The sequence below is a fragment of the Malaclemys terrapin genome, chromosome 2 (assembly GCF_027887155.1).
Source record: "Malaclemys terrapin pileata isolate rMalTer1 chromosome 2, rMalTer1.hap1, whole genome shotgun sequence".
In the NCBI taxonomy this organism is placed as follows: Eukaryota; Metazoa; Chordata; order Testudines; family Emydidae; genus Malaclemys; species Malaclemys terrapin.
Window position 1 is genome coordinate 227582376 of NC_071506.1, and position 21765 is coordinate 227604140.

At 42.5% G+C, this 21765-nt stretch overlaps 1 long non-coding RNA gene across 3 annotated transcripts; it reads left to right on the forward strand.

Annotated features, from left to right (window-relative positions):
• The first annotated feature begins 202 nt into the window (after nucleotides 1-202).
• On the forward strand, nucleotides 203-18185 carry LOC128832647 (uncharacterized). Of its 3 annotated transcripts, XR_008444022.1 has the most exons (5): nucleotides 203-1318; nucleotides 4982-5066; nucleotides 13472-13567; nucleotides 14005-14145; nucleotides 16003-18185. It is a non-coding gene; the product is annotated as an uncharacterized LOC128832647 (long non-coding RNA). The 3 variants fall into 3 exon arrangements; XR_008444023.1 differs by lacking the exon at nucleotides 14005-14145; XR_008444024.1 differs by lacking the exon at nucleotides 4982-5066.
• Nucleotides 18186-21765: the final 3580 nt, after the last annotated feature.

The following is a 21765-nucleotide window of genomic DNA, read 5'->3' on the forward strand; positions in this document are numbered from 1 at the left end:
ATCCTATCTATGAGATGCTCCTCCTTTAAAAAATAAAAAGGAAAAGAAAGGAAATTCCCAGGTGGAAAACTTATCTTCATTAACTTCTCAAAGAATAATGATCAGTTAAAGTAAGGTGGATAGAGATCTGAATATCTTACAATTCATGTAGATTGTTATGGATTCCCATACCTGCTGCAGTCTCAGACTGTATTAACTTTTCTACAGATTCTGCATGAGGTTGGTGGAGGAACAATGTATATCTTACATTGCCTCTCTGCCTTCCGAATCCTGCAGAGAACTTCCATGTACCAGAGATTAAGAATATGTGCCATGGAGCAGGGCTGACCCCTTACTTTTGCACAGGAACAGAGAGATCTTGTGCACAGAAAAGACCTTCCATATGGCAATTTGTGGGGGACGGAGAAGAATAGCAACAATCTGGCTCTAGAATTTTAAGACAAAGCTGTTCTTAATTATCATTGTAACCATTATGATTTATCTGCATTTGCAAAGCATCACACATCATAAAAGGAGCTGGGTACAATTTTTTAAAACAGTAGCACACTGCCAGAAAATGACAAAAAAAAGGACAATCTTCATATATCCTGGACCACCACCATAATTTAAAGGAACTCAGAAACGCTATTTCCCCATGAATACATCCTTGGTCCTAATGATATTTCTGTAAACGTTTTAAGTAAAACATGTTTTCCATTCCAAATGTGTTCTGTAATTTGATGCCTTCAAAGAAAGGATGTATGAGTCATCTTAATGAAACATGCAATTGAGGCGAGTCACTGTGTAGCCAACTAAAATATCTAAGTAATATTAACAGTGTTATGTTACTTATGTAGTTGCCCAAGGTTTTAAGAACCAAATCTGTTCTTTTTACTACAGTAAGAATTACTGTTGTGTTTTTTTTATGTGGAAAGTGAGGCTAACATAACTACAGAATTAAGATCAAAATTTAGTTTGAAAGACAAGTTACTGCAGAGGTATTCTCATTAGAAAACCAGTGAGACATTAGGCATTGACCTGTGACCCACCATATCCAATATTATTTTTGTTTCTTGTTCAGTACTTGATGCTTTAATATCTGTTTCCTGGCTTAATTCGAGCATGGGCTGTCAGATTGGATGGAGAATTCAGTGTGTTTTTGGGTGGTTAGGATTAGTAAAATTTCAGATTTTGCCTGGAATGCTCCATTATTTCTAACTATTCCCCTTTTTCTGTTATGAGAGTGAAATTTACTTCTTCCTGTACCAGACAGAATAAATGGGGTGATGTGCTGAAGGTTGGAGAGGATGAAATTCACACTTCAAAACCTATGGGCAAGGTATGAGGCTGCCATTCTGTCTCTGTATTGCTACTATTTCAGTCACTGAGCTGTGCAGGGTAGATTGTGGTCAAATCAAAATTTATGTCATAGCTGCCATCTCACAAGATAACCCATTATCCACTTCTTTCCTAAAATCAACTTTGGCATAATGTTTGTAGCTGGGAAAAAATGTGTCTTTTTAGAATAAATTTTGCACCATTTCACCTGACAAGATGGAACTTTCAGCATCCACACAGATGAAATGTTGTATCTTCTTGCTTCATTTCAATCCTGGTAATTTAATTGGAAAACCTTTTAGGCTTCCCTTTCCAAAGACATTCTGTAAGTGACATGAATGTATTCTGTGCTGTCCTAACAGATTTATCACTAAGTGAAAGGCTCTAGCAGTCTGAACAAAACTGTAACATTAAACACAGCAGAATCTTCTTAGACTGAATGAATTCATTCACAGAAAGCTTTATTATAAGTAATAACTGTGACTAAAGTTGCAGTTAGCAGTGTGTAGTGTATTGAAACAATAATGGAGTTTCACCTATCACAGTTCATGATGAGTATTTTTATTGTGCCATTTTTATTCTTTGAATTACTTGTAAGTAGCTATATTACTTTATTAATTAGGTATATTATCATAGCCCCTCGGAGCCTTAGTCATAGACCCGGATCCCATTGTGCTGGGCACTGTACAAACACAGAATGAAAAGATGGTCCCTGCCCCAAAGTGCGTACGATCAAGGTATATAATACTGTCAACATTTAAGACGTGTCTTCCCTAAAAATATGTTGCCAGCATCTATATTAAAGATTGTGAGCACATCTATCTCGTAGGTGTTCATAACCCCTACTGGCTACAGTAGGAACAGTGTGTATATATATATATCTGTCTACAAATGGCTCTATTTGGCACTAGGTTAATACATGCTCTAGAAGATCTCATGAGAATACATCTGTATGCTAGATGAGTGAGAGGGCTGTATATTGCAGCTGAGTCATTTTGACATCCATAAGATGAAAATGACAAAAAAAAAAAAAAAAAAAAAAACCTAGCCCTCTCATCAGTTACTCATTACTTCCTCAGCAGCTGCTCAGAACTGACATTGTTCCAAAGACTTTGTTTGTTTAGCATGTTGTCTGATACAGCTCTCTCTTCAGTTCTCATCACAGAACTCAGTGGAGCTTGAAAGTTTGTTTCTCTCACCAACAGAAATTACCGTAGTTCAGTAATCCACCTTGTCTCTCTCATATCCTGGGTCCACCTAGCTACAACAACACTGCAAACAGCAATGAATATTAGCAACAAATGGGAAAGAACAGGTTAAAGAATATTTAGATAAGTTGGATGTATTCAAGTTGGCAAGACCAGTGAAATTCATCCTAGGATACTTAAGGAACTACCTGAAACAATCTCAGAACCATTAGTGATTATTTTTGAGAACTCATGAAGGATGGGTGAGATCCTAGAGGACTGGAACAGGGCAAACATAATACCAATCTTTAGAAAGGGGAAGAAAGAGGACCCAGAGAATTATAGTCCAGTCAGCCTAACTTTGATACCTGGAAAGATACTGGAACAAATTTGTAAGCAATTGGTTTTTAAGCAGTTAGAGGATAATGTGTAAGCACTAATAGGGTAATAAGTAATTGCCAACATAGATTTGTCTAGAACAAATCATGCCCAAACAACCTCCTTCTTTGGCAGGGTTACTGGCCTAGAGGATGGCGGAAAGCTGAATGTTTGCTATATCTTGATTTTAGTAAGGCTTTTAACACAATCCCACATGACATTCTCATAAGCAAACTAGGGAAATGTGAACTAGATTAAATTACTATAGGTGGGTGAATGACTGTTTGAAAGACTGTACTCCAAGATTAGTTATCAATGGTTCACTCCAATTGTGGGGATGTATCTAGTAGGGTCCTGCAGGGGTCTGTACTAGGTCCAGTACTATTCAGTCTTTTACTTAAAGATGTGGATAATAGAGTGGAGAGTATGTCTAGAAGCAGGGCCTACAGCAGAGGCAGTCTGGAAGCAACATGATGAGTGCAGCTGGTCTGTAATAGGCTGCCTGATAGGCTACCCCGCCTGATTGGTTGGAAGAGTCAGCAGACCGGCTCTTAAGCCCAGCAGCAGTGGCAGGTTAAAAGCTTCCGATATTTAGGTGTGATATTTGATAGCTAGCTCACTTGGAAGGATCATATTGAAAAATTTAGAGATAAGTGTAAAGGCAGAATCAGCTATTATTTAAAAGTATTTCTGGAACTTCCTGGAGTGTGGGAATACTAACAGAAAGCTAAAAGGACTAATTATTGACTATGGGTGCCAGGCTTTCAGTTTGGCATTGAAAATGAATTTGAGAAAGCTTGAATCAATCCAAGCTCAGATGTTGCAAATTGCATGGATGCCTTCATCACAGTGCCTCTGTGTGTCTTGCAGATAGCTGCAGGTGAAATGTCCAATACTTTAAGAATTAAGCTTTTAAACTTAACCTTTTGGGCTAAAGTCATTGGAAACACTAAATTAATATATGATGAATGCTGGGAATTAAGTGATTAACGTACAGGGCAAAAACTCAAAATGTCTCATGTAAGTAGGGTTAAAGCATTACCGTTACCGTAACAGGATGTTAACACCCTGATTCTTTTTGGTTCACATCTCTTAGCTAAAGGAATAGAATAAGTGAGATTGTGAGCACAGAAAGAGGTATATTTTTAATGTGCTTTCTCGGTTTATATTGTATTGCATTCATTTAGAAAATCAGCTGTGGTTATCTTTAAATGCTTCCTCACCCTATAACCTAATTGAGGATTAGAACTCAAAATCCTTCTATGTCCTGGTGATTCCCATTCACTAACTTCAGACTATTAGGATTATTTCTCATGATTAAACATAACCATTTTTTTTTTACCTTTTCCTCATATATCAGGTTTTCTAAAGATCACGTTTTCTAAATCTTTTATCATTTTTATTGCTCTCCTCTGAACTCTCCCATTTGTCCAAATCTTTCTTGAAACGTGGTGCCCAGCTGGGGCCTCACCAGTGCTGAGTAGAGGGGGACAGTTACCTCCCGTGTCTTACATACAACACTCCTGTTAATTATATTACCCTTTTTAGTAAATGCATCATATTATTGACTCATATTTAATTTATGGTCCACTATAACCCTGAAATCTTTTTCAGAAGTACTACTGCCTAGCCAGGTGTTCCCCATTTTGTAATTGTGTATTTAATTTTTATTTCCTACGCGAAGTACTTTGCCATTGTCTATATTGAATTTCATCATGTTGATTTCAGATCAGTTACCCAATTTGTCAAGGTCCTTTTGAATTCTAATCCTGTCTGCCAAAGTGCTTGCAACCCCTCCCAGTGTGGTGTCATTTGCAAATTTTATAAGCATACTATGTCAGCGACTGGGATGTGGGCAGTGGTTAGAACAGGAGTCAGGAATCAGAGCCTCCGAATCAAAGTCAGAGGCCAGGCACCAGAGCCAAGAGTCAGAGCCAGAGTCAGGAATCGGAGCTGAGAATCAGGATTGGGTTATCCAGAGTCAGGCAAGACAGGAGCAGGGCCAGGAACAAGCAGGCAAAGGAGCTGTTACAGCTATAGACAAATGCTTTGAGCAGCCACTGAACTTCTTTTTCTTCTTCTTGTGTTTTATGGTGAAGCTGAATCTCATGCTGCATCTATGACTGCCAAGCACTGGACACCATTGTGAGGCACTGGACTAGCGGCTGACTGCTTCCTGACTAAGTAATGCTGCTAGGCAACCAATGAGCCCAGCTGCACTGGCCCTGATTGGCTGCTGGTTTAGCAGTCCTGCTTATAAGCTTGACCCCCCATAGCAGATCAGTGGCTGGCTGGCTGGCGGCCCTGGCCTGTGGGAGGGAGATGGAGGATTTTCTGGCCCCGAATGAAGTCACTCTGGAAACTGAAAAAGAGTCTATTAGAGAGTGAGAATGGAGGGGAGGGAGGGGGAAGAGAGTGGAAGCAGAATCAGATGATGATAATATCATCAAAAAAAGCAAAGCTGAGGAAGGAAATAAACCAAAATGTTATAATTGTAAAATCCGTAGTTAAGGAAATAAGATTAGGTGTTAATCGTGTGAAAGTAGCTGACTGGAATAAAAAAAAGCATAGGGAGAATTGTAAGAGCTGGGAGACACTGAGATGGTGATCTTTTAGCTGAATGTAAAAACAAAGAGCAAGATGATAAACTGCTAAAAACTAAAATACTAGGGAAAGTTAAAATAAATTGCCAGCTACCCAAGTATGTGACTGAAATAAAGGGGGTAATACACAGAGTGCCATTAGAGCTGACCAATGATGAGATAGCCAAAAGCATAGTAGTAAGTAAGTGACTAATTAGTAAATGGGGAAGAGAAAGAAAGTCGTTGACAGCTGTAGTGATTACATTTAAGGGAAGGACTCTACTTGAGAAAGTAACAGGGTTTCAGATATTCAGAACCAAGTCATAACACCTTGGTGGAGGAGGATATATAAGTGCCAACAGGTATGAACATGTAGCAGTTGTTTGTAAATGGAAAACAAGATCTGGTAAATGTGAGGGAGGGCATTTCTATGAAAATTGTATAGAAGGGACAGAGGTCAAATGTTGTAACTGTGATGGTAATCGCAGTCAGTCTGGCTTATAGGGGTGAATTGCAGTAAGTCAAGCTAAAGAGCTACAAAAGACAAACATTGGTAATATATCTTAATGGAACCTGTGAGGACATTCTCAAAGTATCCGGTGGAGAAAGAAGAGACAATCAGCACAGAAAAAGGGGAACTGTAGACAGCCTCATTCTATAAAGAATATGAAACTCTGTGGAAGGAATAGGCAATGATATACTAGTAACAAAAAAAGAAAAGTTTATTGTATTTATGATAGAAATGATAAATTGTACATCACAAACTGGGGAAAAATCAGAAAAATGAAAATCATAACAAGGGCAGCAGAAAAATATATGTATGTTAGCAACTTGTCAATGGACCATATTCATGTAATTTTGAATGGAATTAATGGTGAAATATGATTAGTATGGGGATCTCAATCTTTTGTTGAAATGGACACAGTCTGATAGCACATGGTCAAGAACTAAAAGAAAATATAATGGAAAACTAAACTAGATGTCATATGTATCCAGGAAACATGGTGGGTTGAAAAGCTTGCTTTTAGAATTCCAGGGTATACTGCCTTTAGGCAAGACTCAAAACTAAGAAGAAAAGGCATTTATATTTTCATAAGGGAAAGATTAAACTACATAGCAGCAGAGAATAAAGAATTAAGACTAAAATATAATGCTATTGAGATCCCAATGCAGAAGAATAATATTTCTTTAAGGATTTACAATATATATAACCCGTATGGGAAATTAGAAAGTTCAAAGTTACAAGAAATGGAGAGGAGTGCTAAAAGACCATATATCATAGTCATCATAAATTGTGAGGAAGTAAGGGAGCTGATAAAAATGGTGCATGCATAGAAAACTTATTTGATGAAAACAATCTAGTGGTTTTAAACAATGGCACCCCAACTAGATTTAATGCAGCAGACGGTAGTTTTTCATGCTTAGACCTAGGAATTATAACAATAGAAATTGCAAATAAATGCAACTGATAAATATATAAGGAAAAAGGAATGGAGAATGATCATACCCCTATACTTAATATTTTTCAAGGGCAAGGTAAGATTGAAGGTAATGGAAAATTACTCACCTGGAATTTTAAGAATGCTTACTGGGAGCTATTTATAAGTGAATGTCATGAAGTTGTGAATAATCGTGTGAGTGACGACATAGAGAATTTCAATGATAATGTAAGAGAGGGATTAATAGCATCAACTTCTATAGCCATACCTAGGACATTGAAGTAACCCCCAAACTAAAAACTAACTTCCATGGAGCAATGAGGAGTGCAAAATGGCAGTTAAAGAAACATGCAAATACAATGAATAGTGAAAATCTGATGAAGTATAAAAGAAGTAAGTCAATAACAGAGAGAATTAATAAAAAAAATCAGAGAAAGAGTTGGAGGAAGAACGGTAGGTGGAAAAACAAAGATACTAAGACATCAGAAATATACGGTCAAATTAAAACAATGACTGGAATTCAGACTGGGAGTAGCCACATCCCAGGTTTTATTGGGACTCACAACATAGTTAGAAGTTCTGATAATGAGAAAACAAAAGTTTTAGCAGAAACTTTCCAAGGGGTGGAGTAATGATGAAAACCAGTGATGTTTTCCTCCAGATTAAAAGACCGTTCATTAAAGAGAGTCGTGATCTATTACGTTGTTGGGGTAAATATGAAGATAATATACAGAATATAATCTGCATATTAAAAATGGTGCACCTCAAGGAAGTGTTATTTAGTATTATGATAAATGAGCTCCCAAAACAAATAAGTTCCGAGTAGGTGTCACTCTATTTGCAAATGATCCTGCAAATCCGTGTGTTAGGAGCAGGAATATTGAGGTGGCAGAAAAGAGAATCAACAAAACGTTATGAGACCTCTGACTGGGGAAATGCGTGGGGTTTCAAGTTCTCCAGTGCTAAAACCAAAGGATTGATCTTTACAAAAAGAAAATTTACAAAGGAATGTAAACTGTATCTGTATGGAGAACAAATATATATAGTTACAAGGTTCAAATTCTTAAGGGAATATTTGCTACTAAATTACTTTGGAAAAATCATATAAACTATGTTAAAGATACATGTAAGGCAGCGGTTCTCAAACTTTAGTAACCCGAAGACCCCCATTTTGATTGAAAATTTTGCCGAGGACTGCCAAGCTTCCGCGCTCAGCTCCAGGCCCTGTCCCCACTCCACCCCTTCCCCCGAGGCCCCACCCCTGCCCCTCCTCTTCCCTGCCTCTTTCTGCCCCCTCCCCCAAGTTCCCCTCCCCCCTCTCTCCCCACCTGCACTGGGGCAGGAGAGTTGAGGGAAGGAGGGGAAGGAGTTGATTAGCAGGTCCTGCGGTCCCCAGTTTGAGAAACACTTATATACAGAAAGGATTGACCTGCTTAAGTCTTGCTGGGACTAATTTGAGGGTGGAAAGAAAATACTGATGATAGTATACAGAGCCTTAATCAGACTAGTTATTGACTATGGCTACCAAGCTTTTGGGTCAGCATCAAAATCAGATCTTAAAAAATTAGTTTTAATACAAGCCCAGGCACTATGAATTGCATGCAGTGCATTTCTTACAACACCTATAGGCACGCTACAGACAGTGTAAGTGGAATTTCACTAGAAGCTACGAATGAAACTACAGGACCTAACTTTCTGTCCAAAGTTAATGGTAACCACAATGATGAAGGTACCAAACAAATATGAGGATTGTTGGGAATTAGGCAAACTGTATCACATAATGTTAGAATGCCACATGTCGTTTGATTTAATGTGTGGATGCAGGAGTTGAAAGACAAGGAAAAGCTGAACAAAGTCAAAACTTTTAGTTATGGGAAAATTAGTTGTAGATGGAAAGCCACATGTCCAAATGTGGATTTAGATTTATTTTATAAACTTAAGGGTAAAAAAGAGATCGAGGGTTGATTTAGCGGGTTTTCACTAGACCCGGTAAATTGACCTCCGGTGGATTGATCGCCACAACATTGATCCACTGGTAAATGGAGACAAGCCCCTAGTATATAGATGAAAAGTGGAGTTGGTTTTGTCAAATATATACAGATGGGTCCAAACAAGAAAAAACAGGAAGAGTAGGAACGGCATATTGTATACCAAAATTGGAAATTAGTACATCTACAAGGATATCTGATTATGCAGCTGTCATAACAGCCGAACTAGTAGCAATAATGCTAGCATTAAATTGGATCTGGGATGTACGCCCAGCAGCAGCAGCAGTCATTTTTTCAGATTCAGTCTCAGGCCTTGTGGCAATCAAAAAGGGTGTCTCAGTACACAGAAGTGATTTAATCAGTGAAATTGTATTTCAAGTAACAGAGTTAGTACATGTAGCATTAGCATGGATCCCCACGCATATTGGGATAACAGGAAATGAAATGGCAGACCAAGCAGCAAAAGTTGTAAGAAATGGAAGGATTAACATAGAAATAACCTTGAGTAAACAGGAATTAAAAAGCTGAGTCCAGAAAACTTTAAAAGGAGAATGACAAAAAATTTGGATTAATGAAAAAAGAGGAAGATGATTTTTTTAATTGTGCCCTACAGTTGAGGCTTATGATATACTTTAGGGCCTGGATAAGACTAATGAAGTACTTTTGTTTAGAGTACTATATGGTCATTGGTTTCAGAGGGGTAGCCGTGTTAGTCTGTATCAGCAAAAACAATGAGGAGTCCTTGTGGCACTTTAGAGACTAATGAATTTATTTGAGCATAAGCTTTCGTGGGCTATAACAGGCAGGCAACTCCCATCTTTTCATGTGCTGTATATTTATACCTGCCTATTATATTTCTCACTCCATGCATCTGATGAAGTGGGTTATAGCCCACGAAAGCTTATGCCCAAATAAATTTGCTAATCTATAAGGTGCCACAAGGACTCCTTGTTGTTTTTATATGGTCATTGTGGCTTAAACAAAAATATTTTTCAAATAAGGAGACACTATGATGGAATATATGCACTCTGTAAAGTGGAAGAAACAACTGATCACCATTTATGGGTATGTAAGGGCTTTGATAAAGAAATGGAAAATCTTTTTGAGAAATTCAAACATTTTAGGATTAAAAAATTACATTATTATTTAGTAAAAATTATTAAAAAGACACTGTTCCATTATCTGAAAGACAAAGGGCAGAGCGAGAGGGTATAAACCACTAAGTACAGAGGAATTATAGTTGGTAGTGGTTATAGACTATTCAGTCAAGTCTGTTTTGCCATAAAAAGGAGAAAAAGAAAAGAAAGATCAGTGGCTGCTCAACACATATCATCACAGAAGCTGTGCTTGCCCTTGTTCCAGCCCCTGCTCCCCTCTGTCTTCAATTCCTGGCTCTGCCTCTGGCGTGCGACTCTGGTTGACCCTTCTGGTTCTGGCATCCTTCTGTCTCTCTGGTACTAATCCCTTGCTCTGCCCCAGCTGACTGCTCCAGTTTACCCTCCAGTTCTAGCATTTGACTTGTTTCCTGGACTCTGCCTACTCTGGATTCAGCTCTAACTGGTAGGCCAAATCTCCTTTCCACCACTAAGCCTGACTGTCCATTGCCCAATTGGTTACAAACACAGATAATTCAAGAAAAAATGGTTACTAACCTTTCCCTAACTGTTGTTCTTCAAGATGTGTTGCACATGTCCATTCTATTGTAGGTGTGTGCATGTCCCGAGCACAGTGGCCAGAAATTTCTCCCTCAGTGGTACCCGTCAGGGCGGCTCGGGCGCCCTCTGGTGCCATGCGCTCATAGCGCTGGTATGAAGGACTCAGCTGGCGACACCCACCCCAGTTGCTTCTTTACAGCCAATTCCAATGTTGAGGCGTAGCAGGGCGGCTCGTGGAATGGATATTTGCAACACATCTCAAAGAACAACTGTTATGGAGAGGTTAGTAACCATTTTTTTCTTCAAGTGCTTGCACATGTGCATTCCACTGTAGGTTACTCACAAACAGTTGAATAAGAGGTGGGATTAGAGTTTATGGGCATGCTGCCTGCAAGACAGCTCGACCAAATCTTGCATTGTCCCTAGACTGTTGAGTGATGGCATAGTGAGAAGAGAACGTATGCGCTGATGACCAGGTTGCTTCTCTGCAAATATCCTGAATAGAGATCTGTGCTAGAAATGCTGATGATGATGCTTATGCTTTCGTGGAGTGAGCAGTTAGGATAGCTGAAAGTGGAGCACCGGCCTGCTTGTAACACTTGTGGATGCACGATGTGATCCAAGATGAAATTCTGTGAGCAGAGATGGGAAGACCCTTCATCCTGTCCGCTACAGCTACAGACAGCTGGGTGGATTTCCGGAATGGTTTGGTCCTTTCTGTGTAGAATGTTAGGGCACGCCTAATGTCCAATGCTAGAGCATGCCTAACATCCAATGAGTGAAGTCACTGCTCTTCCCTGTTTGCATGTGGTTTTGGGTAGAACACAGCACGATGGGATCCTCGGGGTACAACCTGGAACTGTGGGACCACTGTGCTCCCTTAACTCTCCCGCCTGGCTTGTCTCACACAATGTTGTGCCAGTGACAAGCAGCAAAACCTCTCCAGGCACTGTGATTGCTCAGGCATCAGCATGTGGAGCCACACACCCAGCTAAATTGCATGAATGCTCCCTGAGCCACTCATGAATCATACAGAGAGAGGCACCAGCAAATCACTCCAGCCTTGCACCTCAGAAATATACCATCTTACACTGCTGAAGATTCTCTTGGACAGCGTAAGCTCCTTAATTAGTTCATCACTCCAACAAAAGAGCAATGGACATGCAAAAGCCCTTGGTAATCCGAGCTGAGATTCCCCAAGCACTTAAACCAAAACCACGCTTTTTAAAGTAAAATATAAAACAGATTTATTAACTACAGAAAGATAGATTTTTAAGTGATAAAAAGATAGATTTTAAGGCATAGAGATCAAAACTGGTTACCTAAGAAATAAAAATAGAAATGCGGGCAAATTCTAACTTTCATAGACTAGGCAAGATTTGAATCAAACAATCTCTCACCTTAATAGATGTTACAGGCAGCTCACAGTTCCTAATACACAGACTGAACTCCCATCCAGCCTGGGTCCAGTCTCCCTAGTTCAGGGGTGGGCAAACTTTTTAGCCCGAGAGCCACATCTGGGTATGGAAATTGTATGGTGGGCCATGAATGCTCATTAAATTGGGGGTTGGGGTGTGGGATGGGGGAGGGCTCCAGCTGGGGGTGCAGGCTCTGGGGTGGGGCTGGGGATGAGGGGTTGGGGTGCAATAGGGTGCTCTGGGCTGGGACCGAGGGGCCCGGGGTTGGGGTGTGAGAGGGGGTCAGGGGTGCAGACTCCGGGTGGCGCTTACCTCAAGCAGCTCTCAGAAGCAGCGGCATGTCTCCCCTCCAGCTCCTACATGGATGTATGGCCAGGCAGTTCTGCGTGCTGCCCCGTCTGCATATGCTGCTCCTGGAGCTCCCATTGGCCACGATTCCCAGCCAGTGGAAGCTGCGGGGGAAGCGCTTGGGGTGGGGGCAGCCCCCTGGCTGTCCCTATGTGTAGGAGCCAGAGGGGGGACATGCCACTGTTTCCTGGAGCTGCGCGGAGCAGGGCAAGCCCCTGACTCTGTTCCGGTGGGGCAAGCCCCGGACCCCAGACCCTGCTCCCCGGCGGGAGCTTGAGGGTCGGATTAAAACATCTGAAGGGCCGTATGTGGCCCCTGGCCTGTAGTTTGTCCCCCTCCCCCCCGCCCTAGTTCAAAGTCTTTGTCTTCCAGATGATCTTCCAGGTATTGAAATGGGAGGAGGTGGGAGGTGGAGGCCAAGCGATGATGTCACTGTCCCTCTTTTATACTTTCTTCCACCCTCATTGTCTACGTGCCTTCCCTGAGCAGGCTCTGCAGGAGTGGATTCTTCTTGATCAGACATTAACGCCTGTCTGGCCAGTGACAGCTGCTCCTTTGTTGCAACTGAAAGGCTGGCTATGGGCATCTTCCAACCTCACAACACATTTCAGTAGCGCACACATAGCAATATTTCACAACTTCACATAAAATGATAGCACAAACAATTCACCAGGATATTAAGGTTCAACTGATCAAGACTTTTAAAATGATACTTCACAAGGCATGCATTGTACAAAACATATCAAAATCATATGACAATAGTGAATACAGGGGTTCTCGAGTGCTACCTTGAGGTAGAGTGTCACACACAGATGATTGCCTGATTGCTGTGAAACCACTTTTGGGAGGAAACAAGGGTGAGAATGTAATTGCACCTTATCCTTAAAAAAGACAGTGTAAAGAGATTCTAATGTGAGGGTGTGGATCTCCAAGACCCTTCTAGAGAAAGTAGTAAGCACTACGAAAGCCAGCTTCCATGAAAGGCACAATAAGGGGCACAATGCCACTATAAGACCAGATTTAGGTCCCAGAGAGGGACCGGGTCTCAGACTTGGATGTATAATCTTTTTAGGTCCTTGAGGAAATGGATAGATGTGAAAAAACAGACCGGTTATCCACCCAAGGATAGAAAGCTGATAGCTAAATTTTGCTGTTTCAGGTGTAATAAGTACTCAAGAATGACCTGCAGCAACAACTGCTTGGGCGAGACTCCACATTGGGAAGCCCAGATGGAGCACCGCTTCCATTCTGAGAGGTAAGTAGCCCTGGCGGAGGGCTTTCTGCTACCTATTAGGACCTGACGAACCTGCTCTGAGCAGGCTAGTTCTCTGGGGTTTAGCCATGGAGCTTCCAGACTGTCAGGTGGAGGGAGCTGAGGTTTGGGTGGAGTAGCCGATTGTGGTCCTAAAAAATCAGGTCTGGGTGTAGAAAGAGCAGGATCAGAGCTACCACAGAGAGGCCTAGCAGAGTGGCAAACTAATGCTGATGGGGTCAAGCTGGGGCTATTAGAATGACTTGCGCCTGGCCCCACTAGTTCGTTAGCAGAACCTTGAGCACAAGTGGGATAGGCAGGAAACTGAAGTACAGGTGACCTGTCCCCGAGAGCAGGAAGGCAGCCATGAGTGATCCCAAACTGTGACCTCACAGGGAACAGAATTGGTGACACTTTTTGTTGTACTGGGTGGCAAATAGATCTACCTGGGGAGCCCTCCACTGCTGGAAAACGACCCTAATGATGTCCGGACGAAGGGACCACTCATGGTGACTGCAGAAAGACCTAATGAGGAGATCTGCCAGTTCGTTCTGTGCTCCATGCAGGTGGAAAGCCTCGAGGTAAATTGAGTGGGCTATGCAGAACTTCCATTGCTGAATTGTCTCTTGACACAGGAGGGAAGAGCAAGCCCCTTGCTTCCTGTTGAGATTAGAACATGGCTGCCGTGTTGTCCATAAGAACCAACACGCTCTTGCCCATAACGTGAGGCAGGAATGCCTGACAAGCCAGGCGAACTGTCTGAGCTTTCTGACATTGATGTGCAGAGAGAGCTTTTCTGGAGACCAAAGGCCTTGAGTCCTGAAGGGTCCCAGGTGAACTCTCCAGCCTAGCGCTAATGCATCTGAGACCAAAGATATTGATGGGGGCTGGGGCTGTGAAAACAGAACACCCAGGCAAACAGCAAGTGGATCCATCCACCAGTTGAAGGAGGGAAGGACTGGGGGACTGAGAGAACCAAGTCCAGATGGTAGTGGTTTGGCAAATACATCAAGGCCAGCCATGCGTGGAGGGGTCTGAGGTGTAGTCTTGGTTGCTACATTACATATGTATATGAGGCCATGTGACCCAAAAGCCTCAGACAATTCCGGGCTGATGTAATTGGATGGCCCCTAAGGTGTACTATCAGGGATGTAATGGCCTGAAACTAGCCTTTTGGGGTGAAGGCTCTGGCCTGAGTAAAGTCAAGCACCACTCCAAAAAACTCTATCCTATGCACCAGAGTGCAGGTGGACTTCTGTACATTTGCAGGCCTAAGGCCTTGAATGTTGACTGGATGAGGTGGATACTAGACTCCACCTGGGCCCTGGACTGACAATTGACTAGCCAGTCATCCAGATACAGGTAGACTTGTATCCCTGTCTCCTCAGGAAGGCCGCCACTCCCACCATGCATTTTGTAAACCCTGCGGGGCTGTCAACAGGCCAAATGGGAGAACTGTGAATTGGTAGTGTGTGGTTCACATCGAACCTGAGGAACCTTCTGTGACCTTGAAGGATCGATATATGAAAGTAGATGTCTCTCAAATCAAGGGTGGTGTACCAGTCTCCGGGATCCAGGGAGGGAATAACGGAAGCCAGGGAAACCATGCGGCACTTCAGTTTCTTGAGGTAGCTGTTGAGCTGGCGCAGTTGTAGGATAGGTCTAAGACCACCCTTGGCTTTCAGGATTAGGAAATAACAGTAGTACAACTCCTTCCCCCTTAGATTCTGCGGAATCTCTTTCACAGTTCCCACCCGAAGGAAAGATTGAACCTTCTGGGCCAGTAGTTGCTCGTGAGAGAGATCTCTGAAGAGGGACAGGGAAGGAGTGTGTTAAGAAAAGGTAGAAATTAACTGGAGGTTATAGCCTACTTCCACAGGCACCAGCTTCTAATTTTCACCGAGGGTGCTCAACCCCCACTCAGCGCTGTCCCCACTCCAGTCCTGCCTCCAAGGCCCCACCTCCACCCTACCTCTTCCTGCCCCCACCCCACTTCTTTCCACCCCCTCCCTCTGAGTGCACCCCGCCCCCACTCCTCCTTCTCCCTCCCGTGTAGGAGGCACAGAGGCTGCCGGTGGATGGGAGTGGGAGGGAGAGAGGGGAGCTTGGCTGCCGGTGGGTGCTAAGCAGCTGCTAATTTTTCTCCATGGGTGCTCCAGGACTGGAGCACCCATGGAATCGGCGCCTATGCCTACTTCCACCGTGTACAGCACCCAACAGTCCGTAGTGATATGAGACCATGCACGGATGAAGTGGGACAAGAGGTCCACAAATGAAGGAGAAACGGGGTCCCAAAACCTGGGAACTGGTTTGTCCTCGAGTGCCCCATCAAAAGGCATGGTTTGAGCCTCCCAGGTGTCTGGGTGGGACAAACATTGATGTTGAGGTAAAAAGGAGCAGTGGTCTACACTAAAGCTCCTGCTCCTTTTCTTCTGCAGGTCTTGACAGGCCAGTGGGGTGGAGTGCCCGGAGGACTGCTGAGATCTGTAGTGCTTCCTTAAAGTCACTGAAGTATACAGTCCCAGGGACTTAAAGGTCGCCCAGGAGTCCTTCAGTCCACGAAGTTTCATGTCAGTCTGCTCCAAAAAGAGCAAAGTTCCCTCACACAGGGAAGATCCTGGAGAGTTTGCTGGACCTCCTGCAGGAGGCCAGAGGACTGTAGCCATGAACTCCTACACGTGGCTGCTGCGGAAGCCATGGACCTCGCTGCCGAATCCGCTGCATTCAGGGCAGCTTGCAAAGAAAGCTCTGGCTATGGATTTCCCCTCATCCACCAGCAAGAAAAACTCCAGCCTGGCTTCTTGAGGCAGCAAGTTTTTGAACTTCAACATGGAGTCCCATATGTTGAAGTCATATTTGCTCAGCAACACCCGCTGGTTAGCGATCCTGAGCTGCAAACCCCTGGTAGAGTAGACCTTTCTACCAAATAAATCCAAGTTTTTGATTCCTTTGCTTTTGGTGTTGCACCTTGCAGACCCTTCCTTTCCCCTTTGTTGGCAACGGAGAACACCAGGGATCCTGGGGGGGAAGGGGAGAGAGGGAGAGAAGAAGGGGTGAGTGTTCCTGCCTAGGGTTATGAGTTCTCGTACAAAGTATTTCCTCTTAGCTCTCTTTGATGTGAGGGGAAGGGAAGTGGCAGGGTTGCCACAAGGCTTTCACAGGGTCCGTGATTGCCACATTGAGAGGCAGGCTACTTTTGATGGGACTGCCGTGGCCACAATGTCAGCCAGACTATGGGAGGACTCTTTTACTACCTCCACCTGTATGTCCAAATTTTGGGCCACCCTCTTTAGCAATTCCTGATGGGCCTTATAGTCATCTAGGGGAGGCAACACGCCTGCTCCTGATACAGCATCATCAGGAGAGGAGGAGGCCAGCACCAGCTGAGGGTGGTACTCTTCTTTCTGTGCCAGCTGGGTCCTGCAGAGCCAGTTCCTGGAACTCGGCTCAGGGCATGGCACCATGGTCCGGAGCAGGTGATACCCAATGGGGCAGCAGGGCCCTTCTCTCAGAGGCCACCAAATAGGAGCACCTCGAATGGGCCCCGGGATTGAGGAGAAAAGGGCCATTGCACTGGCATAGGCCCCCAGTGACCACTAAGCCAACGCTTGAGGGCACTCCTGTTCCCAGATGCAGGTTAGGGATGACTGGAGAAATGGTGGGGTCGACTCCTTGAACAAGACCCAACCCAGAGGCAGTTATGGTTTTGTGGGGCCTTAGACCAGAGCAAGGGGGACCCCTCCCCCCCATATGCTTGCATTCCCCCCATCTCCTCCCCCAAGTCACATATGTTTCCTGCTGGGGAAATGGAGTTGGGGTGCAAAGGCTTGCCCTGCTCCACCCGCGCACCTGGTGCTCCTGCAGGGGAGCGGGGTCAAGGTGCGGGGGTTTGGCCCACTCTCCCACTCAGCGCTCCTGCCGGAGAGCGGGGTTGGGGCGTGGGGGTTTGCCCCCCTGTTCACAAGGAGCCCTGAGCACACCCTACCCCATCAACCAGAGGAGCACGGGCCAAACTGCCATGGGCCCCTGGCTGGCACCAGGGCGCTGGCCAGCCTCAATGCCAGAAGTGACCAGTAGTTATTGCATATTGGGTCATAATAATTTTCTGTATGACTGTATTGATCTAACTTATACTGGGGGCTGTGAGAAGAACAAACCAGGAAACAATTCAATAGCTTCCCAGCTACTGCTCCAGCGCATAGTAGAAATACAATGGGTAAAGCTATCAGCTTCAAGGACCTTACTCCTGCCTCCAAGGAAGACGCAGGCTTGATTTGCCTGGCTGGCAACTTGGAGAGGTAAAGGATATTAAACAGTTAAAAACCCTCTGAAAAAAGGAGAGGGGTTGCTATTTGTCAGAAGCTGTCTAGGAAGACAGGCTGACAGAGAGAGAGAGAGACTCTGCAGAGGACATCTAAAGACGTTGGGTCTTTCCAGATGCAGGGAATGCTAAGCCTTAGAGAAAAGTGAGATATGTATACTGTTTTATTGTTTTTAAGATGTGCTTTCTCTGAAATGCTTTTGTTCTAAATAAATAATGCTTGTTTTAAGGAAGCCGTCTGGTCACTATTACCACAGCCATTGCTCCTGGAGGGAACAGAACTGCAGGGTCTGAGCCTAAGTCAGACCTACTGGGGTACATCACATTTATACACAGTAGACTACATCCAAGGCTCAGTCTTAAGAGTGGGAGAATCATGTGATTCCACCTTGAGTGACAGGTGATGGCTAGAGATCTGAGAGGGCAATGGCTTGGAGAGACCAGGAGGATTAGAGGTGCTGTTAGCCCAGTTAACTATGACAGTACCAACCTGCAATTTTCCCCTGCTCTTGTAAAATAGTTGTACCCACAAAAACCCACAAAAACAGTAAGATCCTGAGTAAATACCCGAGCAAACAAATACATTCTAAGCTCCTGTTAAGAACAAACATGAAGATACATATGCATTTGCCTTCCAAAAACATTATTTTTATACCTGCAACATTTTTTCCATACAAATGTATAATATTTTAATTGCAAATAAAAGGAAAACATTGAAATGTGACACAAATAAAAATACCCCCAAAAGCCTCCATTTATTTTCGTTCACATTAGGCTTTGTACAACCAATTACTAAAATCTCATTTATTTTGACAAAGCCCTAGTTTTGGACCTACACAACTTTACAGTGCCACAATAATAGATAATTATTTTGTAAAGTCAGTTTTCAGTTTTATTTTTAGACATAGTAGAAGTTTATTTCTTTATCAGCTAATAATATTAAAAGGCCTTACAGGATGTTTGGTATTTTGACTTGACACATGGAATATGGATTCATTTTTTTACACTCATTTATCAAGTAGCTTTTGAAGGGTTTGCTGTATTTTATAGCTTCTATAGTATCTTTGAACAATGATATCCTCTTGCTTACTATACATTTTATCACTGTAGTGATATTGTTATTAAGCAAGTCTGCAAAAAACATATTGATGGAAAATTGTAAAGGTGTTACTGTGTGGACAAAGAATTCTCCAGGTGTTTAAACCTGTCCCTACCAGTAGATGTCATTGTGACAATGGAAAATACAACAGGGGCTACAGATTCTAGAAATATCATTTGTCTAGCAAACAAAAAAGAATGTTCTTTCTTACAATATGCACGGCTTTTATTCAAACAAGGTAGTTATAACAATGCTTAGCATTTATATAGAGCTTTCTATTTTCACAACACTTTAAAAACATTAACTAATTAAGGTGAATATTAAGAGGTTAGAATAGGCACTAGCAATGGAATTTTTGCATTATGTGAGTGTGTTTCTATAAATATGTATAATATTTATTGTTATACATGCATGTGTATGGTTCCTTTGTAACCTTCTTACCTTCTCAGTTGTACACCTTCATTCATGTGGCCTCCTATACTTTGTTTGGAACAGTCTTATGCTTTCTGTCTATAAAACACCCTCTTTCCTTCAAATTCGTCTTTAAAACTAATTTCAGGAAATCCTCTGACCCTTTTTCCATCATCAACAACCCCTCTGCACCCTCCATCACTTGAACTGTTGCCATACATCTTGTTAATCTTTAGAATACAAACTGTTAATAGGGAATAGTGTCTTCCTCTGGTTATTAAATGGTTTGTAAATTCACACCTCTATAAAAATGTAATAACTTTAATGTATCAAGCGGAGAGCAATTCCTGAGAGCTAGTGAGAATCCCAAACTTTTTTCTCCCCACTGATCTTCCAAAACTTCTGATTCGGTACTTGATACTGATATTGATAGTTAGTCTGGGGATTATCTCCCTTAATTGTCATACAATGCCACACATATTCTTCATGACAGAATGAATCAAGGCAGCATACAATCAGATGGAATGTAACATAAAGTAAGCTGTGTAAGGCAAGTAAGCTTCTGAGCTACATGTAAGTGGTTTTTCGTAAAATCAACAGGATATCCACTGCTATCAAAAAATAAATCCATAATTTGAATGTTTTCTATTTTGTAGATTACAGCCCTGTGAATAATAAGGCCCTCTTCTTTAAAATGTCAGGCTTTGGGGGAAGGGAAAGCAGAGAAGGCAGCTGTCCTGATTAATTAAAGAATCTTCTTCTCCTTCGCATGGTGTTGGAGGCTGAAACCAATCCCTATGCTCAAAAAGATGAACTGTGTGGAAGATGGCCAAGTGATTATATCAGCTCCATGGCCTTCCTCACCAAGAGGAAAACTTAAAGGCAAGTATTTTATAAAGCATAAACAATTAAAAAATGGTTGGCTCAGGGTTTGTCCTTGACCGAATGGAAAAGAGCTTCTGCTGGAATGAAAACAAGTATTTAATCAAAACAAAGCAGCCAGTGCTCCTGATAGAGGGGGAACAGACTCCTGGCTGACTATCAGAGTGCTCTGGATCAGTTAATCCATCTCAGAGCTGGAGGGATTTATTCTTCTACTATAGTCACATAAGCATCTATTTAATTATATGGAGATGGAGTTATGAATGGGGGTGGGTGGAAGACACTCACTAGTTACTTAGTTGAATTCTCTCAAAGTATCCAAGACCTACATAACAAGAAAAAGTGCTTCTGCATCCATGGCAATTTTAAAATGGATTACAACAGTTAATTTTAAGAAAATAAGACATAATGTAATACATATAATTAGTAACATATTATAAGAGCTGGAAAAACACAGTGTTTTTCAGACCTTGAGCATCTTGTTTAGAGAATTGGCCTTTAAAGATACAGCTCAAATATTATAAAGGCAAGTGACATCAACTTGGTAATAATCTGCCAGAAAGGGTAACAAAATTAACTGAGTGCCTCAAGTACACATTTTGTGTTTTGTTTCAAGTGTGCATATTTTAATGTTGTGCATCTATTTTCTTATAAGAAACAGCAGTCCCATTTCAGAATACTTATAAACCCATTCAGATTGTTCCCATAATTATCCTAAAAGCATTCCATAATACAGTAATTTGATACTGTACTTTTGGTTTCACTTAGTCTTAAAAATATTCAAACCTTAACTGTCAAGGCTGCTTCCCCACTTTGAACTTTAGGGTACAAATGTGGGGGCCTGCATGAAAACGTCTAAGCTTAACTACCAGCTTAGATCTGGTCCGCTGCCACCACTCCCAAAATGCTAATTCCCTTCCCTGGGTAGCCTTGAGAGACTCTTCACCAATTCCCTGGTGAATACAGATCCAAACCCCTTGGATCTTAAAACAAGGAGAAATTAACCATCCACCTCCTTTCTCCCACCAACTCCTGGTGGATCAAGATCCAACCCCCTTGGATCTAAAAACAAGGAAAAATCAACCAGGTTCTTAAAAAGAAGGCTTTTAATTAAAGAAAAAGGTAAAAATCATCTCTGTAAAATCAGGAGGGAAAATAACTTTACAGGGTAAACAAACTTAAAGAGACCAGAGAATCCCCTCTAGCCTTAGGTTCAAAGTTACAGCAAACAGAGATAAACACTCTAGCAAAAAGGTACATTTACAAGTTGAGAAAACAAAGATAAAAACTAACACGCCTTGCCTGGCTGTTTACTTACAAGTTTGAAATATGAGAGACTTGTTCAGGAAGATTTGGAGAGCCTGGATTGATGTCTGGTCCCTCTCAGTCCCAAGAGCGAACAACCCCCAAAACAAAGAGCACAAACAAAAGCCTTCCCCCCACCAAGATTTGAAAGTATCTTGTCCCCTTATTGGTCCTTTGGGTCAG